This window comes from Vulpes vulpes, chromosome 12, assembly GCF_048418805.1.
Source record: "Vulpes vulpes isolate BD-2025 chromosome 12, VulVul3, whole genome shotgun sequence".
NCBI lineage: Eukaryota > Metazoa > Chordata > Mammalia > Carnivora > Canidae > Vulpes > Vulpes vulpes.
Genome location: NC_132791.1, coordinates 184207260 through 184230000, shown reverse-complemented (window position 1 = coordinate 184230000; position 22741 = coordinate 184207260). Strand labels below are relative to the sequence as shown.

The 22741-nt window shown below is 56.2% G+C and overlaps 1 protein-coding gene and 1 long non-coding RNA gene across 2 annotated transcripts in view; one reads left to right on the top strand and one right to left on the bottom strand.

Annotated features, from left to right (window-relative positions):
- Window positions 1–22741, bottom strand: part of LOC112929383 (uncharacterized) — a 151031-nt gene that overhangs the window by 77551 nt on the left and 50739 nt on the right. The window lies entirely within an intron of this gene.
- The window catches only part of CDH5 (cadherin 5), a 33009-nt gene continuing 21427 nt past the window's right edge, over window positions 11160–22741 (top strand). Inside the window, exon 1 of the mRNA XM_072731749.1 lies at window positions 11160–11322. The gene's annotated coding sequence lies outside the window, so the exon portion shown is untranslated. The remainder of the gene's footprint in view (window positions 11323–22741) is intronic.

Below are 22741 nucleotides of genomic sequence, written 5' to 3'. Positions count from 1 at the left end.
ATTTTTATGAATATTTACATATATATTTATTTATTTATGACACTTGCTAAAGATGATAAAGGAGACTGTGTTCAGGACCATCGCCACAGCCGTAGGGACCACTGCAGCGGAGTCAGGGGAGGAGAGAGAGGGTTCAACTCCAAACGGCATGAGCAGGAGGGCACCTAGAGCCCAGGAGCAAGGGGAGTGGGGGTCACGGATGGAAACTTGCTGAGAAATAACAGTGGTGAGGGGAGTTGTGCCTCAAATGACCTAACGGGATCCTTGCTGAAGGCAGGAGGGAAATGAGATGCTACCAGATAATGGGGCGGGGGGGGGGGGGGGGGGGGGGTGGCCTCACCAGGCTGGCCTAGCAGGGTGCCTGCTAAAACTAGATTTTACAAAGACGTGCACAGATGGGCTTAGGAGAAAGTTAGGGAACCTGCCCAGATTTTTTTTATCAAGAAGAGAGTCTTTGGGGGCTCCTGGGTGGCTCAGTGGGTTGAGCGTCTGTCTGCCTTTGGCTCAGGTCATGATTCCCAGGGTCCTGGGACTGAGCCCTCATCAGGCTCCCTCCTCAGTGGGGAGTCTGCTTCTCTGCATCTCCCTCTCCCTCCGCCTGCCTCTTCCCCTACTCATGTGCAGGCTCTCTCTCTCTCTCTCTCTCTCTCTCTCTCTCTCTCTCTGTCAAATAAATAAATAAAATCTTTTAAAAAGAGAGAGTCTTTCTACCCATCCTTTCTCAGGTTTGCAAATGGACTCTCATCAACAGCGCTTAAACATGAAACCCACCACCATTCCACTCTCCTTTGCTCAAAAGATGCCTTTTGGGGAAATGGGCGGCCCCCGTCTCCCAAAAATGTGTGGTAAGGAACCCTAAATGGTGGCCTCTCCTCTTCCCGGTCTCAGGTCCTGAGGATGCGCATCAGTTCTCACCAGTGGCCACTAGATGGCGACATCCTGCATCAGTTAAAATTTTCCAAAGAGCAGCTAGGAGACGGGGCACAGAGATCTAAATGCAGCAGAAAGGAATGAATGGGAGGAAGAAGGGGAAGCGGAAAACAGGGGCTTTGGATTACCGCTGCTCCTCCTTCTACGTGGCTATATAACCTGGCACATGTCCCTTAACCTCCCTGAGCTTCTGCACCTCTACAATGGAGCTGGGGAGCTGGGGGGCGGGCGGTGGGGGGAGGTTTACTCCTAAGGCAGTGATTAAAGCCCTGGGTGCACATTAGGACCTGCTGGGGAGCTTTTGAAAACTGTGAAATCCAACCCTCACCAAGACCATGTAAATCAGAATCTCTAGGCAGGCTTGCCGTTCCCCTACGTGGTACTCAGAAGACAGAAAACAAACAAACAAAAAGCTCCCTGGGGTCACTACAGTCCGGAGGCGAGGGGAGGGATACTTTAAAGCAGTAGCTCTCTAAGCTGGAGCATACCAAAATCACTTGAAGCTCTTAAATAACACAGACTGCTGAGCCCCACTGAGTTTCTGATTTAGCAGGTGTAGGGGAGGGTCCAAGAACGGGCTGATGCTGCTGGTCAGGGCCAGGTGATGAGAGCCACTGCCGTGGAGGGAGAAAGTGAGCTAACGTGTAGAAAGCACTGAGCACCGCACCTGGCACAAAGGAAGCCCTCCAGTGAACATCATTAGTGACTCTTTTCCTTAACCCACTGCTGTGCTCCCAGACTCTATATGTGGGTGGCCCTGGCAATTTCCTGAGCCCAGCTTTGATGCTAGACACTCTGCCCTCTACTAGCTATATACACAAGGATTCATCTTTTTTTTTTTTTTTTTAAGGATTCCTCTTTGAGCTTCAGGTTCACATCTGTAAAATGGGAGTGAAAACTATCTTGCCAGGAAGTAATGTGAGATAATCATGTAAGGTACCTAACACAGGGTAGGTCTCAAGAAGTGGTAGGTAGCTAAACTTCCTGACATTGGATGAGGGAACAGTTTTTTAGGTTTGATACCAAAGGTACAATAGACAAAAGAAAAAATATACATAAAATGGAGTTCGTTAAGACTAAAAACATTCATATTTCAAAGGGCACAATCAAGAAAGTAATGACAACCCAGAGAATGGGGAGGAAACATCTGCAAACCATATATTTACTGAGGGACGAAGATCCAAGACATATATATTAAAAAAAGTTCCAACACAACAACAAAAAGACAACTGAATTAAAAATGGGCAAGTGACCTGAACAGACATTCTCCCAAAGAAGATACACAAACAACAATAAGCATGAAAAGATGCTTAATAGCATTCGGCATTTAAGAAATGCAAATCAAAACCACACTGAGGTACCACTTCACACCCACCAGGATGGCTATCATCAAAAAGACAGATATGACAGGCGTTGGTGAGGAAAATGTGGAGAGATCGGAGCCCCCCATATCGCCGGCCAAGAGAAAAACCATGAGGCTTTTTTGGGAAACAATTTAACAATACTTCAAAGATTAAATTTCGAGTTACCATATGTGATCCAGCAATTCCACTCCTAAGTAGAAACTGCAAGAAAATTCAAAACATCTCAATACAAAAACCTGTACAGAAGTGTTCACAGCAGTCTCATTCGTAACAGCCAAAAGGCAGAAACAGCCCAGATGCTCACCAACTGCTGAATGGATCAACACACGTGGTATATCTATACATGAGAATAGTATTCGGCCAGAAAAAGAAATGAAGTCCTAATACATATTACAACATGGATAAACCTTGAAAACGTTGTGCTGAGTGAAAGAAGCCAGCCAGAAAGGTCACATATTATACGATTCTATCTCTATGAAATGTCCAGAATAGGCAAAATCCATAGAGACAGAGCAGCGGCTGCCAGAGGCTGAGGGGAAGGGGACTGGGGAGTCATTGCTAATGCACACTGGGTTTCTTCTAGAGTGATGCAAATGTTCTAGAATTAAATAGTGGTGACTGAAGTACAACTTGGTGAATATACAAAAAAAGAAGAAAACAAACACTGAATTGTATGCTTTACAAGATAAGCTTTATGATTTTTAATTACATCTTGATAAAGCTCTTATTTATAAAGGGGAAATAGCTATATTCTTTAGTGCTATTGTTTGTCATGGAAAACTTTTGGATTCAATTTCAGGGAGTTGGAGGGGCTAGAGATTCTTGGAGAGGTGGAATCCAGGCAGTGGAAATGGCGCGTGCAAAGGCCCCATGGCCCAACAGAGCACTGTGTTTGCAGGGAACTCAATCCTCCAGCAAAGCTGCAGCGGAGGGGTGTGGAGAGGGGCTGCAGGGGGCGTCAGGGTGTTTAATTCCAAGCTGAGGAGCTTGGACTTTGTCTCAAGCATAAAAAGATGGTAGCTGTCATGCAGGAACTGGCAACAAACAGCAGACTGATGGGAAAAGAGGTGGGATGGGGTGCGACAGGGTGCGGGAGGGCCATAGGAGGGGTTCCAGATATGAAGGCCCTGCAGGGCTGGCCTATGGAACAGGAGGAGGGGCAAGCCATGCCCCATCAAGCCTTCTTACCCCCCAGGACTCCAGATGCTGCTTCCACCCCACCCTCCCCAAACTCCGCGGCCCTGACCCTAGTCCTCCTTCACCCCAGCCAAGGACCATAACATGTTTCCTGCAAGCGGCCCCAGCCAGGCCTCAGAGGTGGAAAGAAACTTTCCCAGAAGCACAGAGTCCTGAGCTGTTCTCAGGATGGTCCCTGAGCCCAAGGCAGAGGAACCCCCGATGGCAGCCAGAGTCTCAGACACAGGAGGTGCAAAAACAGCCCGAGGCTTTGAAGAGTTGTCCACACAGACGAAAGACCCCCAGCTTCCTCTTCACCGCTGGTCTGGCTGCAAGGCCCAGTTTAGAAGTGTCCCTTTCCTGCCACCACCTGAGAGGTAACAGGCTCGGAGACACCCCTGTGAGTGTGAGCCGCAGCACAGGACTAAGGAGGATTTCTGCGGGCTGGTTAGGGTCTCTCGTTCCCCTTCTGGTTCTCGGTGGCATGACAGGTGGGTGAAGTGGAGGATCCCCAAGATGTGTGCCAGCCTGAGTGACCGGTCCCATCCAATCTCCCTTGAGTTCTCCCCGGCAGTTCCCTTCACTAGGACCGGCTCAGACCCCATCAAGAGGCAGGACTGACCTGCCCCTGACCCACCTTCCTGCCCTGCAGATGGCAAAGGCTCCAACCCATTGTTCTCCAAGACACTTTGACGGAGGACACAAGGAATGTGGGGCCTGGAGACAGGAAGTCCTGGTTTTCAAGGGATGAGTTCTCTGCCAGACCCAGGCCTGCCCTCCAGATGGGGAAGCAGGGTCTTTAGTCTCATCCTGTCCCGAGCTCGCTGGGCCACCCTGAAGCAAAGCTCTGACTTCTCTGGGCCACTGCAGGAGATGGGGGTACAGAAAGCCTGGTCGGTGGGGTAACCAAGACAGGTGATTCCAGGTAATGCAGGAGGAAGGTGCTGTCCCAGGCCTGGCCCTCCCTCGGCCCCACTGTACCCTTCAGCCCATAACGCGCCATACACACTCACAGTCAATCCACCTGGGCACCTTCCATGCTTTACGTGTGTGCTCTTACACGTACACATGCAGCCACACAGCCGCCCAGCAAACACTGCACACGCAGCACTTGCACCCACACCCTCACGTGTACACAGGTGATCTCCTCGCACACTCACGTGTGCCCCACCATCCACCTCGGTGGACGTTATTCTCATGACTGACATTTACTGAGCACTTACTGCACGCCGGTGACTGCTCCATGAACTTGAAGCTTTTCAATAACCCCACAAGGAAGGCATGCAGTCGCGCTCACTTTACAGAAGGGGAAACTGAGGCACCAAAGGCTATGTCCAGGATCAGCCGGACTGTATGTGGCAGGCATGCCCAGGACATGACCACAGGCACCCTTCAGAAGCCTTACCGGCTGCTCCGTGGTCCCCTCAGCCCCACAGCACGGAGTACTGCTTCCTACCAGCCTTCCCCGGATGTTGTGGGAGAAAAGTGAGAAACATCTGCGAAAGTGCTTGGCGGATAAGGTATTGTTCTCACTGTCGGGAATTCAATTCCTGCTTAGCCAGTCCTTTCCTGGCCCAGGAGAGGCCCAAGTCCAGCTCCAGCGACTGCACCTGCGCGGCAGCCCTGGCTTGAAGTTCCGCAGCCTGCAGCCTCTTCCCGACCTGACCACAGGCCCCCAGCCTGGACCCGGAAATGCCCCTAAAACTCAGGGCTCCTTGGGTCCCTGCCCAGCATGAGGCCCCAGGTGTGCCCCTGCCTGAGCAGCTCTCCACCCCCCGCCTCGTCGAGCCAGTCTGCGATCACCCCCCGCAGAACCTCGGTGCTTCCCCCGTGGGACGGCTTCTCCTCCCCGAGTAGGCCTCAGCGCCTTTGACCTTGCCATTCCCTCTGCCTGGCCAGTCCTCCCTCGCTCTGTGCTTGGGGAACTCCTGCCCAGCCTTTCAACATCTTGGGACCTCGTCCTCCGGCAGCTCCCGGAGGCCACCTCCCAGCACCCCCAGCACAGGGCACACACCCCTGTCACCAACCTGGCCCCACAAGTGCAGCTCACACTAATCCGACACATCAAGGACAAGGACCTGGGTCACCTCTGCATCCCCCATGCTCAGCACAAAGCCAGGCAAAGCCTAAGCGCCATTAACAGTATATTTTAATAATCAACAAGCATAAAATATTATTATACAATGACAGGTTGTCAAGAGTAGGATGATGTAAAGTGAGCACTAAACCAGGGGCCAGAAGACAAGGACTGGAATCCTGGCTCTGCCACTCGGGAGCTGTGTGACCTTGGGCAAGTTACTGAGCCTGAGTCTTGGCTCCCTCGTAAGAAAAATGGAAATATGAATAGTATTGACACATCTCGGGGCTGTAGCAAGGAATCATTACACAAGAAAATAGGGGAGGGAGGGGCACCTGGGTGGCTCAGCCAGTAAAGCATCTGCCTTTGGCCCAGGTCATGATCCCAGGGCCTGCTTCTCCCTCTCCCTACGCCTGCCACTCTGCCTGCTTGGGCGCACATGCACTCACTCACTCTCTCTCTCTGTCAAATAAATAAGTAAATAAAGTCTTTAGAGAGACCCGGGTGGCTCCATGGTTGAGCATCTGCCTTTAGCTCAGGGCGTGATCCTGGGGTCCTGGGATTAAGTCCTGCATCAGGCTCCCTGCGTGGAGCCTGCTTCTCCCTCTGCCTGTGTCTCTGCCTGTGTGTCTCTCATGAATAAATAAAATCTAAATAAATAAAGTATTTTAAAAAGAAAAAATAGGGGAGGGGCCCGAAAGGCTTTGAAACCCAACAGCGGTGCAGGTGGACAGAAGCTTCCCGGGGGCATGATGCTTCCCGGAATGGGAATGTGGGGAGGCTGGTGGAGGTGCGGTGTGTCTGAGCTGGGCACTACGGCGCTAGGAGGCTCCGGGCTGGCAGGGGCCGGAAGCAGAGCACCCTCGGAGGCCGAAGCTGGAGCAGCTCCCCCGAAGGCTGGACCTAGGGTGTGGGGCAAGGCCTAGCCCACAGAGGAGCCCTGGCTGGAGCTGGCCAGAGCCACGCTGGGCCTCTTGACACTGTGGGCAGAGCACGCCCCACCCCCCCGCCCTGGTCACTGTGAACACTGAAGAGATGGAACAGAGCCTGGGACCCAGATGGCGTGTAATGACGCTGAGGTCGTGGCCGTGCAAGACTCCGAGTCTGCCGGGGCTTTGTCCCTTTCACTTCCCTGGGTGCGCACCCCGAGCCCGGCACAGAGCTGGGCACCGGCAGGGCTGAGGGGCCGACGGCTTGATTGGTTTGGCCGCCCCAAAGCCTCTGAGGACAGGACGCCCGGCGCCAGGCGCCCCACGGACACACGGCACAGCCAGTCTCGGGCCCACCTCGCCACACCAGCCACTCACGCCCGCGTCCTTCCACGCGTGACGCCCTCCCTCCGCGCACGGGGCCCCCGAACTGCAGCGGCCCTGTCCCGCCCGGAGGAGCCCTCCCCGCTCCCGGGGAGCCAAGGCACCCCCGCTGCTCCTCCGTCTGGCCCTGTCCCCCGGCCCCTGCTTCCCCCAAGGCGTCGCCGTCGCCCCCACCGCAGCTCCGAGCCCCCCGAATCCCTCCTCGCTGCAGCGAAGCCGGCTGGCCCACGAGGCCTCGCAGGCCGGCCCCCCACGGGAGCCCCACAAGCCCGCGGCCCGAGGGCCCAGGGAGTCTGAGCCCCACGCGCCCTCCCTCCTCAGGGCAACTGCAGGACAAGAGCGACACCTCGGCCAGCGCTTCTGCCAGAGCGAGCCCCTCACGCGACCCAGGGAGCACAGCCCAGGACGGCCCGACGGCCCCCCCGACGTGCCCCCACGGCTCCCCGCGGCCCGCTCCCTCCGTGCGGGGTGGACAGCCCCTGCCGAGGACCCGGCCCACGGTGGGCGGCCGCGTGCCAGCGAGCCACGGCGCCAAGTCCCCGCTCGGACACTCACCGCGCCAGGAACCACGGGCACGGACGCGCGAAGGGAGCGCGGCCCCGATCCCGGGTGCAAGGAGCGGCGGGGGCCGGGAAGGGGGTCTTGCGGGTGCTGGGGAGCCCGGGGCACGCCGGCGTGGCAGAGACGGTGGACAGAGGCCGGCGAGCAGGCCGGGGCGCAAAGAGAAGGCAGCCCGGGAGGCGCAGAGCGCGAGCGACGACCCGGGGCGAGAGGCTGGCTGGCCCCGACGCCGGGCGCAAGGCGGCCGGCACCCTCGTTGACGGGCCCCTAGGGTGCCAGCCGGGGGGCCGGAGAGCTGGGGCCGGCGAGGACACGGCCTTGGAGACAGGCCGGGGTGGGAAGGGCCACGCCGCCACTGACAGGCTCTGATGTGGGAAAGCGTGTAACTCACTGCCTCTGCTTCCCCACGCGCGGCGGGGATGAGGACGGTCCTGCTCCGGGTGCCAGGAGCCCCCGAGGGAGAGCTCCACAGGTGTGCTCCCCACACCCGAGCACCCCGAGACCTACAGACGCGCCACGGGCCTCGGGTGCCCCCACCAGCCATTCTGATTCCATCCGCCGGGGGAGGCCCAGGAATCTATTTTTAACAAACCGTCCCCAGTGATCCCGCGGCAGGTGACCTCAAGGCCACACATTAAGAAACGTGGTTGCAGGGATCCCTGGGTGGCGCAGCGGTTTGGCGCCTGCCTTTGGCCCAGGGCGCGATCCTGGAGACCCGGGATCGAATCCCACATCGGGCTCCTGGTGCATGGAGCCTGCTTCTCCCTCTGCCTGTGTCTCTGCCTCTCTCTCTCTCACTGTGTGCCTATCATAAATAAATTTAAAAAAAAAAAAAAAAAAAAAAAACGTGGTTGCCGCGGTCCTGTGTCGTCTTCTCTGCCCTCTGGACAGCCCTGCGAAGTGCGGCCGGGTAACCCACTTCACAAGTCGGGAGAGGCTCCGGGAGGCTTGTCAGTGCCCCACGTCACACGGCCAGTGAGAGGCCAGGGCAGGACCTGAAGCAGGTCTGCAGCTCTCCCAGCAGGCGTCACAGGCCGAGCCCCCAGTCAGCCTCGGCCCTGAGACGACGCGGGTACCCCCAGGCCCCGCCGCCCCCACTGTCGCTTCCTCCTCCACTGCTAATCAGGCCTCGCAGACCATCCCGTTTCCTGCCAGCCCACCAGCTGCCTCCTGTGCTCCCGATGGCACTTCCTGGCCTTGTGCCCTCCCAGCACCCCCTCGGCCTCCAGAGGGGCTGGAGCAGGGGCTGGGTGGTGGCAGAAATCGGGCACGAGATCCCCAGGGGCCCCAAGGGGCACGAGCCCTCCTCCTGTGGCCCGGACGACTCTGCAGGTGCCCATGTGCCTTCCCCAGGGGCTCACGCCTGGAGGGCCATCCCCCTGTTTACAGACGACAGGAACAGCAGGCTTCAGGGCAGAGGTGACTTCCCATGGACTGGGAATACAAAGGGAACTGGCAGATGGTGCCAAGACAGCCCCTGTCTGCATGTGCCACCAGCGCCAAGTCCGAGATCCAGCAGGAAGTGATGCCAGGCCAGCCCGGCCCCATGGGCACGTAGGCCCCAGAACAGGCAGGCAGCACCAGCTGGGGGACAAGGGTCCGGGGCTGCGGGACAGGAGACGGCACACTGGCCCGTCCGGGCTCCTCCAGGGCCACCCCCACCCTCTGACAGGGGAAGGCAGAGTTAAGCCTGTTGGAGAAGAAAACAAGAAAACGCTGCGCCTTTGTTTGTTCATTCCGCCAAAAGTGATGGAATGTGCTGGATCCTGTGCCGGAGCCGCCTCCAGACCATCCCCCTTCCACAGGTCGCTCTTCTCCCGCCAGCATCATTTAGCCTCACCATCTGCTGGAAGTCCCCTCAGCACAAACACAGCTCTACACACACACACACACACACACGCACACACACGCGCACGCACACACACGCACACACACGCGCGCGCACACCCTCCCGTTCTTGCTCCCGTCCACTCTGAGTCTCGGGAAGGAGCGATGATCACACCCATCTCCCCCTTGGTCTCCCTTCGCTGGCCCCTCTGATCCGCCCTGTCTACTCCGTTCCACCTCACCTGCTCTGCCCACAACTGTCCGTGACTTCCAGCCTCCAAACCCACCCTCCCCTCACCCAGACTGACCCGGCTGACACCCCGTCCTCTCCTCGCCTACTGTCCACGGCCCTGCCCTCTCCGAGCTTGCCCCCTCCCACACTGGGCTCCCCTGGAAGGGGAGCCAGGGGGCTCCCTCCCAGTGAGTCATCCACCCCCAAGGCCTCAGGTAGATAAGCCATAAATAAGCTCAGGGCTTCCGAACCTCATCTCTAGGCCACCTGTATCCACCCATCTCCAAATGCCAACCTGGCATCACCATCTGGGCGCCTAAAAGCCATCTCAGGGCACCTGGGTGGCTCGGTCAGTTAAGCATCTATCTGCCTTTGGCTCAAGTCATGATCTCAGGATCCTGGAATCAGGCCCCCCCGTCGGGCTCCCTGCTCTGCGGGGAGTCTGCTTCTCCCTCTCCCTCCGCTGCTCCCCGCCTGTGCTGGCTCATGCACACACATGTATTCTCTCTTGTCAAATAAATAAAATCTTTAAAATAAATAAATAAACCAAAAATAAATAAAAGCCATCCCAAACTCAACATGCCTGAAACAGAGAAATCCTGAGCTCCCCTTCCCAAAAAATATTCTCCTACTCTGTCCCCCATCTCCGTACTCACATCTACAGATTTACTGAGTGCTCCTGGGCAAGATGCTTCCCCTCAGGTCTCTGTTGGTTCAGTCCTATAAAGGAACAAGTTTGGGACTTCCCAACCACTCACCCATGGGAAGAGGCAACCATTCAGAGGACGGATTCCCATTACTCACGCTGGGAGAGTCCACATCAGTTGAGCTGGAACAGGGCCCCAGGATCCGCAGTTTCTAAAAGCTCCTCCTAGGACTCAAAATTCACAGAATCTGAGCCCATCCTACCCCCAGCTGCTTGGTTCTGATGGACTGATCCCACCTTCAGCTTCATTCTGACTCTTGTTAATCTCAACCACCATGTGAGGCTGAGGCTCTGATTATCCCCACTTACAGATGAGGGAACCGGGCAATGGGGGGACATAACTGGCTCCGCAGTCACAACAGAAGCAGAGCTAGCGTGCTTGACTCCACTTGATATTCCCAAACTCAAATGCCCCCACCCCCAAACCCTGGCTGCTACCTTAGAGCTAGAACCCATGCCCACCTCCATCAGGGGGAGGCCAACCTGGCTGGCCCTCCGGAGCTGAGAGCTGGTTTCCCATCTCCCACCCACCCCAGCCCCAAAGGCCCTGAAGCCTCCCCATCACTGGCAGTCTTCCCCCCTTCCAGCATGTCACGGGTCACCTGGGAAAATCTGGCTCCTGGCCCAGGCTGACCCAGGCTGGACTTCTGGCTCTGCTACCCCCTGGCTGGGTAGATGAGCACTTAGAGACGCTCAGTGCTCTGAGTTATCAAAGGGGGTGATGACTCCTGCCCTCAGGGTTACAAGGAGGATGAACTAAGGACTGTGGTGAGTGCTGGGCCCAGGGCCCCACAGCTGAGGCCTGGGGTTGGGGTCTGAGCTGGGCGTCCCGGGTCGGATCCAGGCCTGGGCCTCGGTGAGGAGAGCCTGGCGGGGCCGAGGCAGCCGCCCACCACAGGGCCTGCCTATCTGCAGCCAGCCCGGCCCTCACAAAGGAACAATAACAGGAAACCATCCCAGGGGGAAGTGGGCCAGGGCCAGCTGGAAAACCTGAAGGGGCGGCAGCCAGGCCTCCCTAGTCGGCCGGGTGTGGCTCCCCTCAGAAGCTATCGGCTGAGCTCCACAGAGCTCCACACCAGCTCAGCCCCAGCCGGACCGTCAGAGGGGACGAGGACACCTCTGAGCCCGCGAGCACGGTGAGTGAGGAATCCCCGCACCCCATTCCACCCCAGACTCGGGGCATGTGCCCACGCTGAGAGGGTGTCTGGCTTCCCGGTATGGAAAGTGGCCGTTGTCAGGGCCCCAGGCAAGAGCCACTCTTGGGGGGCAGACCATGGCCCAGAGCAGGGCTGGGAAAGCGCACCTAGCGGCGGTGCCACAGACACAGACGGGCATTCTCAGGATCAAGGGCTAACGATGTGGCTCTTCCACATGTAGACTCTCCAACCCTGTGTGACTGGAAGGCCCAGTGGCTTCCATCAGTGCCATGATCAGAGAGGGCGAGAGTCTGTCTGAGGTGCCAGCACACCAGAGGTAGAGGACCAACCCCAGGCCTAGTCTCCCTAGGGTGGCCCTCCTCCATGGCCTGACATCATCCCTCCTGCCAAAGTTGTGAGCTGGCATCAGGAGAGGAGCCCTGGAAGGGGAGCTCTGAGCCCTGGGCCCTGTCAGCCAGTATCCCCACTGTTAGAACAGGCAAGCCGAGGCTAGGCTCCGGGCACCTGAGGCCCTATGGATCCCTCCCCTCCCTGCCCTGGACACTCCAGGGGCCATGTTTGAGCTATGGGAGCCTATGGGAGCCTACAGGAGTCTATGGGAGCCTATGGGAGCCTACGGGAGCCTACAGGGGCCTACAGGAGCCTATGGGAGCCTATGGGAGCCTACAGGAGCCTATGGGAGCCTACAGGAGTCTATGGGAGCCTATGGGAGCCTACAGGAGCCTATGGGAGCCTACAGGAGTCTATGGGAGCCTATGGGAGCCTACAGGAGCCTATGGGAGCCTATGGGAGCCTACGGGAGCCTACGGGGGCCTACAGGAGCCTACGGGAGCCTACAGGAGCCTATAGGAGCCTATGGGAGCCTATGGGAGCCTACAGGAGCCTACAGGAGCCATGGGAGCTACAGTGAGGAAGGCAGCCCACCTGGATGCCCCAAGATTGGGACTTCACAGGCCTCATATTTTAGGGAAGTCCCCCCAAAAGACTTGAAAGCAAGCAGTTTAAGGTGAGATCCCCAGATCTAGCTCCTCCCCATGCTGCTTTGGGAAAATTACTCAGCACCTCCAAACCTCTGTGTGCTTGTCTGAACAATGGGACAGGGACTCATGCCAGCCATCATGGAAACTGGAGGTGATCAGGATAAAAGGGTCTAACTGATGGAGCTCATGATTCTACTACTGCCAATGAATCCATAAGTTCGATGCGTCCTTTCTCTGTTCCTCAAGGGCGGCAACTGAGATTGGGCAAAGAAAGAGCAAGAGTGGGGATCTGAGCCAGGATCAGGACCCCAAAACCCAGATCCCAGACCCTTCTCAGCATCAAGGAGCTCCTCCATGTCTCAGCTTTCTCATCTTTAAACCAGAGGAAAATAGTCTTCACGAGTCCATTAAAGGAGGCAATGTACACACCAGGACTGGCGCCAGGAAGGGCTCACAGAAGGGGGATCTTCAAGAAATCACAGCTGAATTTACCCACTCCCCCAGAGCCAATGTCATAACGTTTTTGACCCTGGGTCAGTCAGTCCCCAGTGGGTGGAGGTGGGGGTGCAACAGAGAGGATGTGGACTCAACCCTTCTCCTGGCAAGCACTCCGCACCAAGCTCATTCCCTACCCCATGGATGATGCTGCTGTGAGGCAGCTGTGTGAGGGGGACAGATGGGATCCCACAAGAGATGAAGGGCACTCCACAGAGGCAGGAAGCCTGGGTAGCTCAGAGGACTCAGGAAGGCTGGTGTGGCCACAGGGGACACTGGAGGCCCTGAGTGCCAGGACCGGGGCCTCTGGCTCACCTTCAGGTGGTGGGGAGCAGCGGAGACCAGCCACCTTTGGGCCCTAGCCTGGAGGGCAGCGGGTAACCTGCAAGGGACCCAGGAGCTGCTGAGCCCCCGGGCAGCCCTGCCAATTCCATTGTAAGGCAGCAGGGGAGGCGTCCACTGGCCTTGCAGGGGTTAAGCTGTCCACCCCACAGTTTCAACCTGACCAATTGTGCTGCGAAACAAGGGCCGGACATGGGGACAGGAAACCAGAGGGGCCACACGGATTTTCTCTCAAAGTTGGCTGAGTCACAGCCCTGCTGCTGCCTTGGGGACACAAGGTGAACACAGTGGCCACTCGCTCTAGAAAAATCTTCGGTTTCTTGCCTACAGGGACCCATCCCTGCTACTGCCAGCACCTCTCTCCACCCCCCTCGGCATCCTTGAAGCTACTAAAACAATTCTTTTTTTTTTTTTTTATGATAGTCACAGAGAGAGAGAGAGAGAGGCAGAGACACAGGCAGAGGGAGAAGCAGGCTCCATGCACCGGGAGCCCGATGTGGGATTCGATCCCGGGTCTCCAGGATCGCGCCCTGGGCCAAAGGCAGGCGCCAAACTGCTGCGCCACCCAGGGATCCCTAAAACAATTCTTATTTGACAAAGGGGACCAGGGAGCTAAGAGAGATCAAACAGCCAGTCCCAGTTACACAGAAAGCGTGAGATGGAAGCAAAATAGGAGGCCAGCCCCTCTGACCCACAGCCCCACCACACTCCATAGTGAAGCTCGGAGAGGGGATAAGTCAGGGAGGGTTAAACCTGACCATTTAAGCCACACAATCAGGCAGGAGGACAAGCCAGAGGCCTAAAGATCCTGGAAGGAATGTTCTAGGAGACAGGTTCTACCCTGAGGAGATTAGCTTCTGGCTAGAGGATACTAAAAAGTCCATCCTAACCCAAGTCCCAGATGTTGGATGGAAAATTTTCCTCCTAACTCGGGGAAACGAGCTAGGGGTGGTGGAAGGGGAGGAGGGCGGGTGTTGGAGGGGAATGGGTGACGGGCACTGAGGTGGACACTTGACGGGATGAGCACTGGGTGTTTTTCTGTATGTTGGTAAATTGAACACCAATAAAAATTAATTTAAAAAAATTTTCAAAAGGCTTCCTGGAGGAGGAATATGGAGAGGTCTTAGGTCTGCTCTCCGACCTCAGTCTTCTAACCTCTCAAGGGCAAGGCAGGGACCTCCAGATTGTCTGCCTTGGGACACAGTAAGAGTCAGATCCTGGCAGGCACAGGTACAGGGAGGAGGGGAGGCAGGGACCCCGCAGCCAGCCAGGCAGTGAATGAGATTTCCTTCTGGAGAAGAACAGCGGAGGGGTAGGAGGTGGGCCCAGGGCAGAACCGGGAAATGAAGTCAGGTGTGAGTTGGCCAGACACGCCGCAGCCACCAGGCTGGAGTCGGTGGGTACGTAAGAGTCAGGACGGCCTGCATACTTACTGAGTACCTACTGTATACCAGGCTTTACACCCATGATCTCATTGAATCCTCCTGACCAGGGAGGTAGCCATTTTTGCGTCCATTATCGAAGAGGGAGCTGGGGCCCACAGAGGCAAGGGGTGGGCCTCAGGCTACACAGCTCTTGAGCAGCTGGGCCAGTACAAATAGGCAGGGACATGTGGGGCTCATTCTGTTGCTCCAATGACTGCCTCAGAGCCTCAGTTAAACTCAGGAAGCTCAGAGAAGACTGGAAAAGGCTCCCTGGTGGAGGTGACATCAGCTCAGGTCATGATCCCAGGGCTCTGGGATTGAGTCGCACATCAGACTCCTTGACCAGTGGGGAGCCTGCTTCTCCCTCTCCCTCTGCCTGCTGCTCCCCCAGCTTGTGCTCTCTGTCAAATAAATGAATAATAATAATAATAAAAAAGACAGAAGGCAGACTGGATGATCCTAGAGCCCAGAAACCCAGCACAAAATTGTCTGAAATCACAAACGAGGTCTGGTGAATTGCTAATATCTACTTGAAAGATGGTACTGAGGACTGAGGGACTGAGTTCAAGTTCAGTGGGAATAAATATTGTGGTCCTGTAATCAGTGATGTTTGCCATGGGTATGGAAAGCGTATGACAACCTGTGCGCTCTGCTTTGCCAGGCCTACATAAACAGTCCCTTGCAGAGGGACAGGTGTGTGTTCATCAGAGGATAATCTTGTTGTCCTCAAACAATCAAAATCCTATTGGTGGTGTGTCTAATGTGATGGACCATCAGAGATGCTATTTGGGGGCAGGGGAGATGCTTTTGAGCTATACCCCAGGTTGCACCTGCTCTGACCACCCAAGGTCTTGCCTGCAAATATGCAAATTTGTTTTAAGTCCTGCAAGTGAGGAGGGAAGCAGTGACAAGACCAGAACTGGAGACTGAGGCAGGCTGACAGGCAGCAGTACAGACAACGACACCACAAGGTCCAGGGCCTTGAGTTCATGCAGTGGGATGCTGGGATAAAGTGAAGACCTAGCCCAGAACCCCCCTGGTCAGAGATACTGAGGCTAGGAGGCAGAGGCAGCAATCCTAGGGTCCTGCTAGGGCAGGAGTCAATCCAAAGGGAGGCCACCAGGGGCTTGAAAAGGAGGAGGGCATTCACCCAGGGGACACAGCAAGCAAGGGCATCTGTGCAAAGAGCCTCCTAGAGAGAGGAAGAGCAATGTGCATTCCAGAAATGTCTAGCTCTCCTCATGGCAGGGAGGGGCGGAGATGACAGAGAGGAAAGCCAGGGGGATGAGCAGGAACCATGCCATGCTGGGCCCTAAAACCAGTCTCAGGAGCCAGGCTTCATCCTGCAGGCGGTGGGGAGCCAGGGAGGAATGGGCAGCAGCGGAGCAGCACTGTCAGCATGAAGGGGAGCTGAGATGGGGAATCTGCTGGCAAAACTCTAAGGGGAGGGGATCACCTCTGGGACCTACAGGAGCAGGTCCCTAGCCTGAATTGAGCCACAAACCAGGAGAAAGTCCCAAGGGGCCAGTTCGTAGCTGCCCAATCCTGCCTTCAACACACCCCACACCTAAGGCTCCTAGGGCCTCCCCCTTCATCCTCCCACCTCTGTGGCTGCCACAGCTCAGCTGTAAATGCTGGGGGGCGAGTGACAATGTGGGAGTCCCTGAAGGAGCGTGGGGATCACTGGCTCCAACCTCTGTCCTAGACTGAGGCTCAAGGTGGGGAGGTGGGAAAGCAACAAGGAGGGCCACCCAGGGTCACACAGGGAGAGGAGGCTGCAGCACTTGCCCCTCCCGCAGGCCCAGCCCCCATGCAGCCCGGCCCCTAATCCCTGACCCGGGGCCTCTGGGCTAGAGTCCAGAGCCCGTGGGAGGTTTGGGCTGGGACTGATCATCCTGTCCACCCTCGAGGCTGTGCCTGGGACTGGATTCAGCTGCCAGACCCTGTCCCACTGATGTGGGTGTACTGAATGGGAGCAGAGGGGCCGCTCTGCCCAGCAGAGACTCTTCAGGAGTTGGAGAGGGCAGATGAGTGGGGACGGGGGTGTGTACTTCCATAGACACAGCTGACAGTGTTGTGTGTCCGTGTGGCATGAGGATGTCATGTGTGGATGTTTGACCTGCAAGCTTCCTCTACCTCATCCCAAAGGGCCCTCCAACCTGCCTGATAACCTCTTCAGGCCTACACTCAGCCCCTGAAACCTCAGGCTTCAGCAGGGCTCTGGTCAAGTCAAGAAGCAGGGGTCCGCTGGTGGTTGGGGGCAGGACTAGCCCAGGGGCACCTGCCCAGTTGCCCTGGTGAGGGGCTCCCAGCTGGTCCAGACTTCCTAGGGTCTATTTAGCTACAAAAGGAGCACCTCTGGCCCCTCCCCTATGTCCCCCTAGCCTTTGAAAACCCAGAGCAAAGCAGACTTCACAGCCCCTTTGAGACCGAACCCCATTGACAGATAGGGGCCACAAACAGAAAGGGACCAAAGGGAGGTTAGCCTGATGTCCCAGAGCAGGTCAGAGAGGGGCAAGACTCACTCCTAGACTGAGACCCTCCAATCAATCTGGGCCCTACTGGCACCTACCTCCAGCTTCTTGCTCTCCTCCATCAGCACATCTCACAGTTTAAAGCCCCATGATGGGGATCCAGCCTGTGTTTGCTCCCCATGTAGAGTTCAGTGCCTGGGACACAACAGGTGCTCAATAAATGTCTGTTGAGTGGCTTTGTAAGCCCAGGGCTCTAGAGAAGGCTTCAGAGAAGTGGCACATGTGACTAAATCCAGGCAGAGGAGAGAGAACCTCAAGGGCAGAGGCCAGGAGGCTGTGACCCAGCCTGGTGGGTGTTAAAGTCCTGCAGGCTGGGGCTGCTGCTAGAAGCCCACCAAGCACCCCCGAGACCCAGTCAGGTAACTGGAAAGAAGCAGAGGCAAAGGCGCCCACCCTTGGCTCGACCTTCAGAGCCACCCCTTGGTCCTCGGGCTCAGCCCAGGCATCTCCATCAGTGGTCCCACCCGCTGTGGAGAAAGACCTGGAGCCGACCTCCCATCCGGCCATAGGTGAGCCCAGCTAACCCCCAGATTCTCTGAGGCTCCCCTGCCCCTTCCCCCGGGGTTCCATGCCCACTCACCTTGGACCACACACTCTGAGCCCCCCCGACCGTCCCAGACAAACCGAGGACACAGAGGGCCCACCCTCATGCAGCAGTTCATTTGCAATTGTCCCCAAAAGACTCTAAGAGGGCTCCAGGGATGGGACACCATCACAAATCCTGGGTGACAGGGACACAGAAAGGCACCCGGCCTCGGTGAGCCCACCGTACACATCTGAGCTGCCAGGCAGATCTCCATGCCCCTCAAGGCTATTGTCGGGCAAGTTCCCAGGGCTGCTCAGCTGGGACTTTCAGCGCATAGAAATCACTTCCAGAATCCTCAGACCCTCCACTCCTCCATCATACCCCAAATCCACTGGGCAGCCTTCCAATGGATCCCAAAACCTGGTGAAGGTAAATGGCTTATAAGAAGGGAAGAGCTAGGGGATCCCTGGGTGGCTCAGCGGTTTAGCGCCTGCCTTTGGCCCAGGGTGCGATCCTAGAGTCCTGGGATCTAAGAGGCTCCCGGCATGGAGCCTGCTTCTCCCTCCTCCTGTGTCTCTGCCTCTGACTCTCTGTGTGTGTGTGTGTGTGTGTGTGTGTGTGTCTCTCATAAATAAATAAATCTTTAAAAAAAAAAAAAAAAGAAGAAGGGAAGAGCTAAAGTAAGCCTGACCCACACCTCCAGAGGTGCGGCCAAGGGCAAGCCTGCCTCCAGCTGTGGGCACAGCAAATCCCTCGGGCCGACTTTCTCTCTATCAGCAGTAGGAGGAGAAACAACTGTCTGACAAAACCCTTCCTCTTGGCCCCCATTTTGGAGGCCAAATTTCAAACACAAATAGTAAAAGACCCAAATAAATGTAACTTTTCAGATGGAAAAGTCCCTCGGGCTCCTCTGGGTTTGGGTGTGGGAGGAGCCCAGGATTCAGAAAAAGATCTGCATGAGGGTTCTAGACCCACCACCCACGAGATGTTTGTCTCTGTGCCTCAGTTTCTTCCTCTGGGAAATGGGGCAAGTAATTCCTCCAGCCTGGAGTAATATGAAAACCAAACGAGACAGTATCTGTGAAAGCCAAACACGGGGGGTAGTTGTTTATGATCTTACATGTGAGCATCACCAAAGAGTCAAAGAGAGAGTAGCATGGTGCGGAAAGCAATATTGGGGGTGAAAGGCAGCCTAAATTCAAATCCCAACTCCATCTCTTGCCGCCCACTGAGCCGGGATGACTCACTCCACCTGTCTGAGCCTCATCTGCGCAGGGCCCAGGTGTAGACCTTGCAGTCTACACGGCTTAAATAAGATGCCATGCACCACTGTGGAGGTGCTCGGGGGTGTCAGCCCCACTCCACTGCCCCAAGCAAGAAGGGGCTGGCTTGAGAGGGCACTCTCGGGGCAAGCTTGCGAACGGACATGGGATTATATGATCCTCATCCCTAAAGTCCTGCCACCCAGCGACACACCAGTGACATGGGGTGACTCGGGGAGCCAGTGCCAGCCCTGTGTTGTCAAGGGATTTCTCTCCAGGGGTCGCAGCAGGGCCCGCACTGGACAGAGACTAGCATCCAAGGGGATTTTCTGCACGTTCAGAGAACACTGTGTGTGGAGCCAACCAAAACCCACCAAGGGCTGAATGTCCCCTGTGAGCCAGGTGGCCAAAGCCTATGACTGGTGGCCTTGCTTTAAGTCCAGCGTGGTTATTCACTTGGATGATGGCAGCTGTCAGCCCTGAGACCACTAGCCCATCCACGCGGGTTCCAGCAGAGAGAAAGCCATGCTCGTGGTCGCTGTATCAGACGGGGTTCCGGGGGGAACAGAAGTTACCACCCGGCGGGGTGGGCATGGGGGTCAAAGGCAGGGACTTGATGAAGGAAATACCACAGAGCCGTGAGCGAGATGAAGCGAACAAATGATCTGTTGAGACAAACAGAAACCGGCAAGAGGGGGAAGCTGGAAGCAGCGCAGGGCTGGAGGCACGAGGAGGAGGAGGCACATTTCCAGAACCCAGGAAGGGACAGAAGCCGGGAGGTGCTGCCTAACAGGAGCGTGGGCGTGGACAAACTCGGCCGCAGCAGGAGACACACACCAGGGCAGAGAGCACTGTGTTAAGGAGCAACACTGGTAAAGGGACGACTCAGTGACGCAGAGTCAGTGTCAGAGAGGACGTGCCCACGTTCGGTTTCATTGTTAGCTACTGTTCTTTGCAAATACTTTTGAATTCAGGCCAGAAAACAACCCTGAGAGGTAGATGCTAGTGTTCCCACTGTACAGATGGTGAAACCAAGGCTCTGGGGGGTAAATGTCCCGTGCAAGGTAATGTAGTGACAAAGCAGTGCAGCTGAGGTGCAGTAACACCAGAGCCCACGCCCATCACCCCGTGCCACCTGAGCCCGAAGAGGAAAGACCCATGCGTGACTTGTGGCTGGTCTTGGGGAGCAGGGAAGACACGATGGGGCAAGACAGAACGGTGTTCTCCAGGAAGGAGAGGGAGTTGTGACTTGAGCCTGTGGCAGGGCCTGGGCATCAGTGCTGGGACCAGGCCCAAGCTTGCGCTGCAATGGGGGATGCCACAGAGGCTCTGGACGGCCAGATGGGGGGCCTCCTGGGTTCCTTTTCATCTCTCACCCCATGTCCCCTCCCCAGCAGGTCCTGCTCACTCTAGCTCAGAAGCACACTCCAGACCCTCCCCTCCTAATCCCGATCTGGGTGACAGTGACCGCCACCCCTGGGTGTCCCCTCTTCCAGCCTTTCTCCTCATTGTAGCTGAGACCTCTGCAAATGAGAACACTTCACTCTCTCACCACCTTAGGGAAATCTCTCTCCCGAAGCTGCCCTACAAGGTCCCTTGCAACCCGATGGTACCCATTTCCGACGGCTGAGCCAACAAACTACCCCAAATGTGGTGACTTCAAACACAATTTATTTCCTTTTTATCTTACGGCTCTGGAAGGCTGAGGTCTGACGTGGGTTTCAGTGGGCTAAAAATCAGGGCCGCGTTCCTCTGGAGAGCTAGGGGTGAATCTGTTTCTTAGCCTTTTCTGGCTTCCAGAGGCCGCCCACATTCCTTGGCCTGGGGTTACACATCACACCAATTTCTGTCTCCAATGTCACGTCTCCTTTTTCCTGACTCTGACCCCCTTGCCTTCATCTTTTAAGGATACTGTACGTGTATTATGCATAACCTGGTCCACATGATCCAGGACCATCCTCCCTATCTCAAGAGCCTTAACTTCATCATATCTGCTAAAAGTTGTTTTGTCATAGAAAGTAACATATTCACAGGTACCAGGGATTTAGACATGGACATCTTTGGGGAGCTGTTACTCAGCCTACCACACTGACCTGGTCACCTCTTCCTGTCTCTCACCCCTTGCTGCTCATTTCCACCTGACCCCAGGGGAGGGCTGCTTTGGTTCTTCAAGCACAGTGATTTGATTTTTTTTTTTTTTTTTTTTGCCTCAGGACCTTTACATGTCCTCCCGCCTGGAATGCCCTTCTTTCCCCTGGTGTTCCTAAGACTAACACTCAGATGCTGGTTGAAGTGTCATCTCTCTGAGAGGCCTACCTGACCTCAGCGTCTCAGTCAGCCACCCCCACTCTCTGTTGTACTCCACCAGTTATTGCTAACTGGTGTTTTCCCAATTCACTTATTTTCCTGGTGTTCCCACTACAGTGAGCACTCCCTGGCCTTGCTCACTATTGGACCCCAGTGCTCATTACGGAGCCCACATACAGTGGGCACTCAATACCCATTCGGCTCAGTGCACAGGTTCTCACTCTGTCCTGCCTAAAGGCCTGAAGACTCTCTCTCCCTGTTTCTCAATTTCACTTATGCTCGTTTTACTTTTTCATTTTTGAGTCACTTCTCACTTGGGAGGAAGAAAGAACCAACACTCAAAGTTCCTTTGTAGGCAAAAAAGGAAATGACGCCCCAGGCCTGAGCCCAGTGGGCTGGGGCAAGGGCATGCCGGCTACCTCCCCTGAGTCAGGACCAGCTTCCTGACCAGCACACCCAGCCTCCCCAGGTCTTTGTTCACTGCCTTCCTCCCGCCTAGAATGGTCACCCTATCCACGTCCTACGTCAAGGGACACCGAGCTGCCTCCCCCAGTTCCCCCATCTCACAAGTGAGGAAACTGAGACCCGGAACCTCTCCCTAGGCACACAACACGTGCATTCTGGGGTGTGCCCCAGCGCTCTGTCCCACCCAACCCTGGGAGCCCGCTTCCTCCTGGGCCAGCTGCAGGGGCTACAGGGTGGGGGCCTCAGATGCTAAGATCAGCAGACCCGGCCGGGCTAGCCCAGCACAGACATCCTGGGCCCTCACTGAGGACAGCCTGGCGCCAGTGGCTCAGAGGAAATGTTACTAGAGTTTACAAACTTCCTGTAACGTAGAGAATCTAGGCTCCCCTTCGGGCCAAGGTGGGGGACAACCTTGGACGGTGGCCTCCCTTCAGTAGCCCATAGTCCTTGTCTCTTTTCAGGCAGGAGCCCTAGTTCCTACTCCCACCACCTGCCCTCTGCCCCCTGAACTAACCCAGAAGCCACAGATCAGAGACACAGGGACGCAGCATGAGTAGATTAATGGGGTCAGGGTTGAGAGGGCACAGTAACAGCCAAAGTCACAGCCTTCATCCACCATAGGGCAGTGAGGGAAAAAAATCCCCCTTCCTGGAATTCCGGATAAAGCCATGCCCTGATTTCTGGTGACCCAAGATCCTGGCCCAGGCTGATTCCCTGTCCCCAGGGCTGCCTTTTAGGGTCTGCAAGCACCCTGGGCACTGCACTTGATGCCTGGTTTCATGTTCTTCTGTATCCATCTTGAAATTCTTAATATTTTTTGAACAAAGGGCCCCACACTTCCATTTTGCACTGGGCCCCACAGGTTACGAGCCCAGCCTCTCAATCCCCTGCCCCCCCTCCCCACTACACACACACTCCTGCTCTTGTGATAGTTCCTAAACTGATCACCAACTGTGAGCTCTGGACCTGGTGAGGGCCTGACCCTCCGGGTTAAGACACTGGGGTTTCCTAAGAACTTTCTGAAGACAGCATCAAAGCAACGCTGCCACAGGGGCTCTCGTGC